This window comes from Trachymyrmex septentrionalis, unplaced genomic scaffold, assembly GCF_001594115.1.
Source record: "Trachymyrmex septentrionalis isolate Tsep2-gDNA-1 unplaced genomic scaffold, Tsep1.0 scaffold74, whole genome shotgun sequence".
NCBI lineage: Eukaryota > Metazoa > Arthropoda > Insecta > Hymenoptera > Formicidae > Trachymyrmex > Trachymyrmex septentrionalis.
This window is the reverse complement of record NW_017305927.1, coordinates 1,940,150-1,948,150: the sequence shown is the minus strand read 5'-3', so window position 1 is coordinate 1,948,150 and position 8,001 is coordinate 1,940,150.

Here is an 8,001-nt window from a genome sequence, read left to right as displayed (position 1 = left end):
GATCTAAAATATTCTAAAAGAATATATCAATAGCAGCGAGCGCTCACAGATCCTCTTCGTAATAGCTGAATCTGCTGAACGCGATTATTGTAATAAGTGCGGGTGCGATTGCTTCTTTTCCCTTCAATTACATAGAACGCAGTAAGCGGCACGCGCTCTGTACTATATAATAGAAGGGAAAAGAAGAAGTGTCACGGCTTGCGCGGTTTCTGTAGTTACCTAGTTAATTTCTGTATCGCGTACCGCGTACCGCACTACATGTAATTTTATCCTGAGTGTAGGTTTCATCAAGTGAATGCGTTTCATCATTCTCTACATCATCAGTGACATCACTCATTGACGTCGGACATCAGTCGGCATCCGTGACAAAATTTGGTGAGTTAATAAAAATTTTATAAAATAAAACAAGTAACCAAACTCTCGATTAATCAAACTGTGTCAAAAACATAAATAAATAAGGGCTAATCAGAGTTTTTTGCGCGGTTGTTAGTGTGAAAATAAAATTCGTTTATTGTTGAAAAATTGTAGTATAATTAGTTACGCATAAACCTTTCGGCTTACTTCCGAGCCATCAGTATGTCTGAATGTACGTTGTAAAATTCTCACTTCTTCATGGTGAAACGGTTGAGTGACAACTCAATCTCCTTATTCTATTGGCAATGATTGACAATTCCAGTGTTAACGAATAATAGATAAAAATCTGTGCAGATATAGATACTTTTAAATAATCACTATCTAATTGATTTTATTTTTAACACAACTAATGAGCATCTAAAATCTTTATTGAGTAAAAAACCTTAAAGCAAAACACGAATTATACTTTCGATGAAGATATTGTTAAGAAGTCATGGTTACGATTCCATTTGTTTCGGAAATCTCAAATTCAAGAACATAATTAAAGATCTTGATGTTGACTTTGCATTTTTTTAATCTGAACAAACTCAATTCTTTTATTAAAACACATAAAGATTTTTTACTTAATAAAGCAAAAAAGAACGTATTTTTTACAAGATATATTGCAAGGATTGCAATGCCTCCTATGTCGGGTAGATAGGGAGGACTTCAAAAACAAGAATCTCGGAACATTGTAATGACATCCAAAGGAACACGAGTAATCATTCTGTTATTATCGAAAGATTCAATATAAACCATGATTTTGAGTGTGAAGGCAGAAAAATTGTTGATCTGAAGCGGTTTTTGCACAAATGACGTATCTCGGAAATGCTACATATTCAGTTACAAAAAAACAGCCTTAATTTGCAATCTGACACTGAATTTTTATATCACTCATACATCTCGATTATCAATAATTTACACTGCGCGCCGTTTTTGTTTTTATTATTTTTAAATAACAGTCTGACATATGTTGATAATATCGTTCGTTTTATTTATTAGTTTGTACACTGCGTATTATCTTTGATTCATTTGAATGTTGACTGTCACAATATTCGGAACGGTAATGAATTTATATAACTAAATATGAATAATTTTCGGATTCTTTGTCTTTCGATTTTGATTGATTTTTGATGTTCACGTCTTTCATGGCTATATGATGAGTGTATTAATTTGTCTTTATAATAAATAATTGATTTTTTATATCTGCACAGATTTTTATCTGTTATTCCTTACCACTGAAATTTTCAACTATTAGACTAACCAATAGAATAAAGAGATTGAGTTGCCATTCTACTGCCTTGTGTGCCATAAAGAAATGAGAATTTTACATGTGACTACTGATGATGGTCCGGAAATAGGCCGAAACATTTATGCGTAATTAATTATACTATAATTTTTCGATAATAAACGGTTTTTATTTTTGCATTAACAACCACACAAAAAAATTTTATAAATAATAGATTAAATAAATGTAAATATATAATATTAAAAAGAGTAACTATAGTGATTCAAAATTTGTTAAAAGATACAAAGTGTATCCCGGCTAAACGTTAGTAGACGCGCGCGCACTGAGCGCCGCATTACAAATTTGTTATTTAGAAGTTATAATAATTGGATAATAATCGTCATAAAAGCTAGTAAAATATATTTATAATAAAATATAACATTAAAAAAATTAATAATTTAATGTTGGGCTATGACCCACTCAAGTTATTATATGAGTAAATATATTTATATCAACAATACTCAATTATGAATTGTAATCTTTCGTGCGGTTTATTACATAATCTCAATATGAATTGTAATCTTTTGTGGATCGAATTGAAAGTGTCTAAAATGTAATTTAATTGTGATTGTGGAACTGTAAGGATAGTGTATCTGTCCATCCACGTATCTGTAATATAAAGACAATTGCAATGATAACATTTCCAAAACCTGCTTTTCTAAATCTTGCAAAACTATTTCTGCTATGATAGGAGATAATGGAGATCCCATCGGCATGCCATAAATCTGTTCGTAGAACGAACCGTTTTTAAAAATAAAAAAAATATTTTTGTTAATTATAGTTGTGTAAAGAACATGAAGCGTGTATACATCTTTTTTACATTGAATTCGTGGTATCAATCTATTGTAAATTTGAGGAAAAGTTCAAGGTATAATAGATCTCATGCAATTATTATGCGACTTTTGAATTCAACTAACATCAAGTTCGAATTTGAAGCTGCTTGTATGTATTTAGGCCGTTTCCTATATAGTAATTCTTCTTGCCAACATACGTTTTTTTTATATTATATAATATTTTAATATGTGAACATCTTGCGTAGTTACCAGTAACTTTCTAAAAATTATTATTAACATTGAAAATGACCCAATAGGGATCAAAACGTTACGTTTGTTACAAAATTTTAGATTATTGATATAAATATATTTACTCACATAATAACTTGAGTAGTTCATAACTATATTATATTATTACCTATATTATAGTATTAATTTATTTAATTAGTTAAACCGTTTTTTATTGAATTATAATATTAAAATTTTGTGTCCACTTTCTTATAAAATTTGATAATGAGATATAGATATACGAACAAAGAGAATCAATTCGAGGATTACTGTTAATATCTTCCAAAACATTGTCTTCAATAAGCGTTCGCCTACGAATACGATTACAATTTCGATGAATAGTGTAAAAGATTCACGTTCTAAAGGACTTTGCTCCACCCGTTGATTCGTTCTTCGATCCGGAACACGCCGATTAGTATATCATTCTTCGAATAGCGGCGGATAAATTATTATTACAGCCAAAGCCCGGGTTATATCGACACATTTCCTGTTCATATATCTATATCTTATCATATTTGAATGAAAACTGACATGAGTATTTGATATCGTAAGTTATAGAGCGTTGTTTATAAACACTATACGCGTTATACGTCGCTTGATGAACCGTAGCTTAGCCGTGTACTATATATGTATGTATGTAATAGCATATGCAGTGGATTTTTAAACTCGATTTTCTCGAAAACTAAGCACAAAATCAAAAAATTTTATTCTATGTATTTTTTTTATTTTTTCATATGGAATCACGTCGTGTCCGCTTTTACATATTATTCGAACTCTCTGTATATATATTATTATATATTATTAGTAATATTTTTAGCTTTGATTAAAAATTACTTAGATAAATATTAATCAAATTCGAAAATTTTTCAATTAATATTGATTAATCAATAATCAAAAAAGAAAAAATATTTAATTACTCGATTAATCAGTAATCAAAAGGAAAAATATTTAATTATCCGTTTAATCAAGTTATCAAAACCATAAATTTTTAATTACTTTATTAATCAGTAATTAGAATATAAAATTTTTTGTTTACTTGATTAATCAGTAATTAAAATGTTAATAATTTTAATTATTTAAGTAATCGATAATTAGACTTATTTTTTAATAATTCTATTACTCAATAATCAATGTCAGATATTTTTTGGTTATTTAGTTAATTATTTTCTTAATTAATAATATTAGTTTACAAAAAAATTTTTCTTTAATTACTTTGAATCAGATAAGGTGTTTCTTAGATTTCTGAAAAATGCTGAAAATGATGCTACGCGAAAAAAGTGTAGCACAAATTTTTAATAACTTCAAATATCAATAACTCAATGAAAAATCATCATAGCGAGTTGTTTAAAAAAACATTTTAAAACTTGAAATCTCTACTTTTTAGATAGATACTTTAAAAAACGGTCGTACTGATATGTGAAGTTACACGAATATAAATAAAGATGCATAAATTTTTTACAAAATTTTGAGAATTTATGCATCTTTATTTATGTTTGTAACTTCACATAATATCAGTACGACCGTTTTTTCAAGTTAAACTAATGTTATTAATTAAGAAAATAATCATAAAAATAATCAACTAAATAATCGAAAAATATCTAACATTGATTATTGAGTAATGGAATTATTGAAAAATAAGTCTGATTATCGATTACTCAAGTAATTAAAATTATTTGCATTCTGATTACTGATTAATCAAGTAACCAAAAAATTTTATATTCTAATTACTTATTAATAAAATAATTAAAAATTTATGATCTTGATAACTTGATTAATCGAATAATTAAATATTTTTCTTTTTGATTATTGATTAATCAAGTAATTAAATACTTTTTCCTTTTAATTACTAATTAATCAATTAATTGAAAAATTTTTAAATTTGATTATCTAAATAATTGTTAATTAAAGCTAGAAATATTACTAATAATATATATATTAATATATATGTATATAATAATAATATATATAATATTACTAATAATGCCAATCCCTTTAGGTTAGAGTTAATTTATGTTAGAAATAATTATCTCTCTTTTAGTCCTATTGCTCGTGTCTGAACGTGATGACTTCTTTTATATGCCTGTGGTGCACATGCTGGTCGTATGCAGTTTATGTGAAATAATTATAATTACTGTTAATTTATAATTACTATTTTTATCAATGAATTGTAAGCCATGCACTGGATTTCGATGTTTTTTGTGAAGTATTTCCTTTATTTAATCTCTCATACAAACTCCAAACGTTTCGATCTTAGTTCGGATCCTTTTCAATGTCAGAAATTTACATTCGCGAAATCATTGTGTTTCCTGATACACTATATAATATTAAATGAAAGCATTGCAAATATATTACTAATAAACGCAGAACATTGCTTAATATTTAAATTAATATAATTGGAAATGATATGAATTTTCATTCGCAAACAAAAAAATAGTTTAAATTTACAGACTGATTTAACAGTTAGATAGCGCTTATGACAACCTATTGATTAACAAATAAAGTTTCCTTTCCAATGTTTTCTTTATCTATGTTTAGTTATTTTACCGATACATATTGTCTTATTTGTTAGATGAGTTATAACTATCGTTTTGTTAACATGTCATTCTCTTTACCTTTAACGAAACTCATGTAAGTTAAATTAAATTTTATGTACATATATTAATTCAAATATTAAGCAAATAATAAATTTGTGATGCGGCGTTCAGTGCCATGCACGCTTGCTAACGTTTGGCTGGGAGGCGCGCCCGGTTAAGATTAATAAAATATATGTAAAACTTGTGATACATACTACTATTAGGCCTGTTTCTATCAATGTAGATTAATTTTAATCTCGATTCAACTCTAAAAGCAAAGTGAAATATATTTATAATAAAATATAATAAAATTTAACTATAATTTTGTGTCTACTTTCTTATAAATTTAAAAGTTTGGTAGAAAATTAAAAATAAGAAAAAAATAAGATAAAAATTAAGAAATTTACTAAAAAATAAAGATATTAATCGATAAAAACGAGCATTAGAATGATAGATTCATCGTCGATAAGTCAGGCCATTACTATGACGAATTAATGCGCTGCACTGTACAGTGCACGCGTGTCAGTAGTGGCCTGACTTATCAATTCAATATCGATAAGTCAGATTGCTACTGACGCGCGCGCATGTACACGATCAATGATAGAGCAGTAAGAAACCTGAGAGAGGACATAACAGCCTTTTACGGTATAGAGTAGTGGTATAGAGTAAAGGTCTGATTTATCGACGTTGAGTCTATCACCTGACTTATCGACATTGAGTCTATCACTCTAATGCTCGTTTTTATCAATGCAACTTTAGTTTCGGTTCAATTAATTCTTTATCTTTTCTTAGTTTTAAGAATAAGAAAAAGATACTGACGAGATACTATTAAAGACCGTCAACTCTGGGCAAATTTTCGGCGCTATAAATAGAGCTCGAAGGCCCGGAGATAATTAAAGAACGCTGATATTATCGACAATTAAATTTGTCATTATTAACATAAATATTTGGTTCATGCATTATTAAATTCACTTGTTAAAATAATTAAATGACTTTTTATTATATAAAAGTTTTATAAATAAATATGCATGTAAAGCTATAATATCCTATATTACAGAAAAATTATAATTTTTTTTCTGCAATTATTATCTCTGTTGATAATTAAACTTTGACGATAACACTGAAATCACAATTTTAAAGAAAAATCGAGTATTATTGAGTTCTAAATGCATAAATACGTTTATAAAATTAATAAATCATAAAATTAATTCAATATTATCAGTTTTTAATTACTATTTTTAAGGACGCGAACTCCCATAAGGATGTCTTAATAGTATCTCGTCAGTGAAAAAGCTGAAGAGTTTTAACCGAGATTAAAGTTAATCTACATTGGTAGAAACAAGCTTCATAGTAGATGATTCTTGATCACGGCCACATTTCATGGCTGCGGTATCTTATGGGCAGAGGATACAGAATAATCTTTACTGTCGCTGTGCAAGACGTTGTCGGTTTCATGCGACATACGATTTTAAATTTAAACGCTGTCAACCTTTGCTTAGTGATACCTGTTGTTCGGAATCACTTTGATCTATCGTATCCAACCTGTATTCAACCTGTTTCCAATTTTTTCATCTTCAGACAATTTCTCTAAATAATTTTGCTGAAGTTGTTTCATTACATCATCTAGAAAATCTGGTTGTTGCGATTGCGGAACATAATGACAATCTATTCCTGATTTTCATTTGTATTTTTTATGTTTTCTATCTATTATGTTTGTCGATATTCTCTGGTTTTATTTGCAGCCTTTATTTGCCGTCGCTTCTCCAGTTTCTCGACAGTAGCAGGAACAGTTTTATTCATGCTTTCATGTATCTGTGTAAGAGCTTCTGCGTATGTAGTGTAGAGTGGCTCAAGGGCCTCTCGGATCTTACTCCATCTATTATCGTATTATTGCTGAAGAAGGCTAGAAGACTAGCCAAAACATGGTAGGTTTATATAAAACATGATAGGAAATATATAGGTTCTTTTTATTAATGTAAGATAAAGCTTTTTCAAAGCAAATTACGCATCGATCACTATGCCAATTCCTAGTTGCCCATTTGTTCTTAGTAGATCTAATAATTCGGTAATTCTGTTACGTTCATCTCCTCAGCTCCATGCATACAGAGCTTGAACGTAACACTATATATATATATTATATATATATATATACACTATATATATATATATATATACATATTTACTGATAATTTTCTTTTGTTTCAGATTCTCGCTACGTGGAGGTTCCCCTGTCTCATTTCATATTCATCCATTTCATTTAGTCGTGTCATTTATCCAGATACAAGGTAAGTACTCATCCACACCGTACACATATCATTCATTCTTATTTCTATCACACGCGACCGCAAAGTACTCGCAATGACCGTAGATGCGGCATCCTTACCGCAAAAGACTTGTCGCGGTCAATGTCTTTGCTACTTAATTCATATTTTTCTGCCGTTATTCTTCGTTGCTAACTCTTTGACGTCGATTGCTATTTATTTCATCGCAAAATTTCGCATTCGTCCGCATACGCGAAACTATGTCTATTTGTACGTTCTTTATACGGTATATTGTAGGAATGGTGCGATAAAACTTTAGACACAACATATATATTAAACAAAGAAAACTCTATTCGTTGATCCATCTATTCGCGAATCCACTTGAAAACTTTACGTTTAACTTTTCATTTGCTTATATCTAAAAA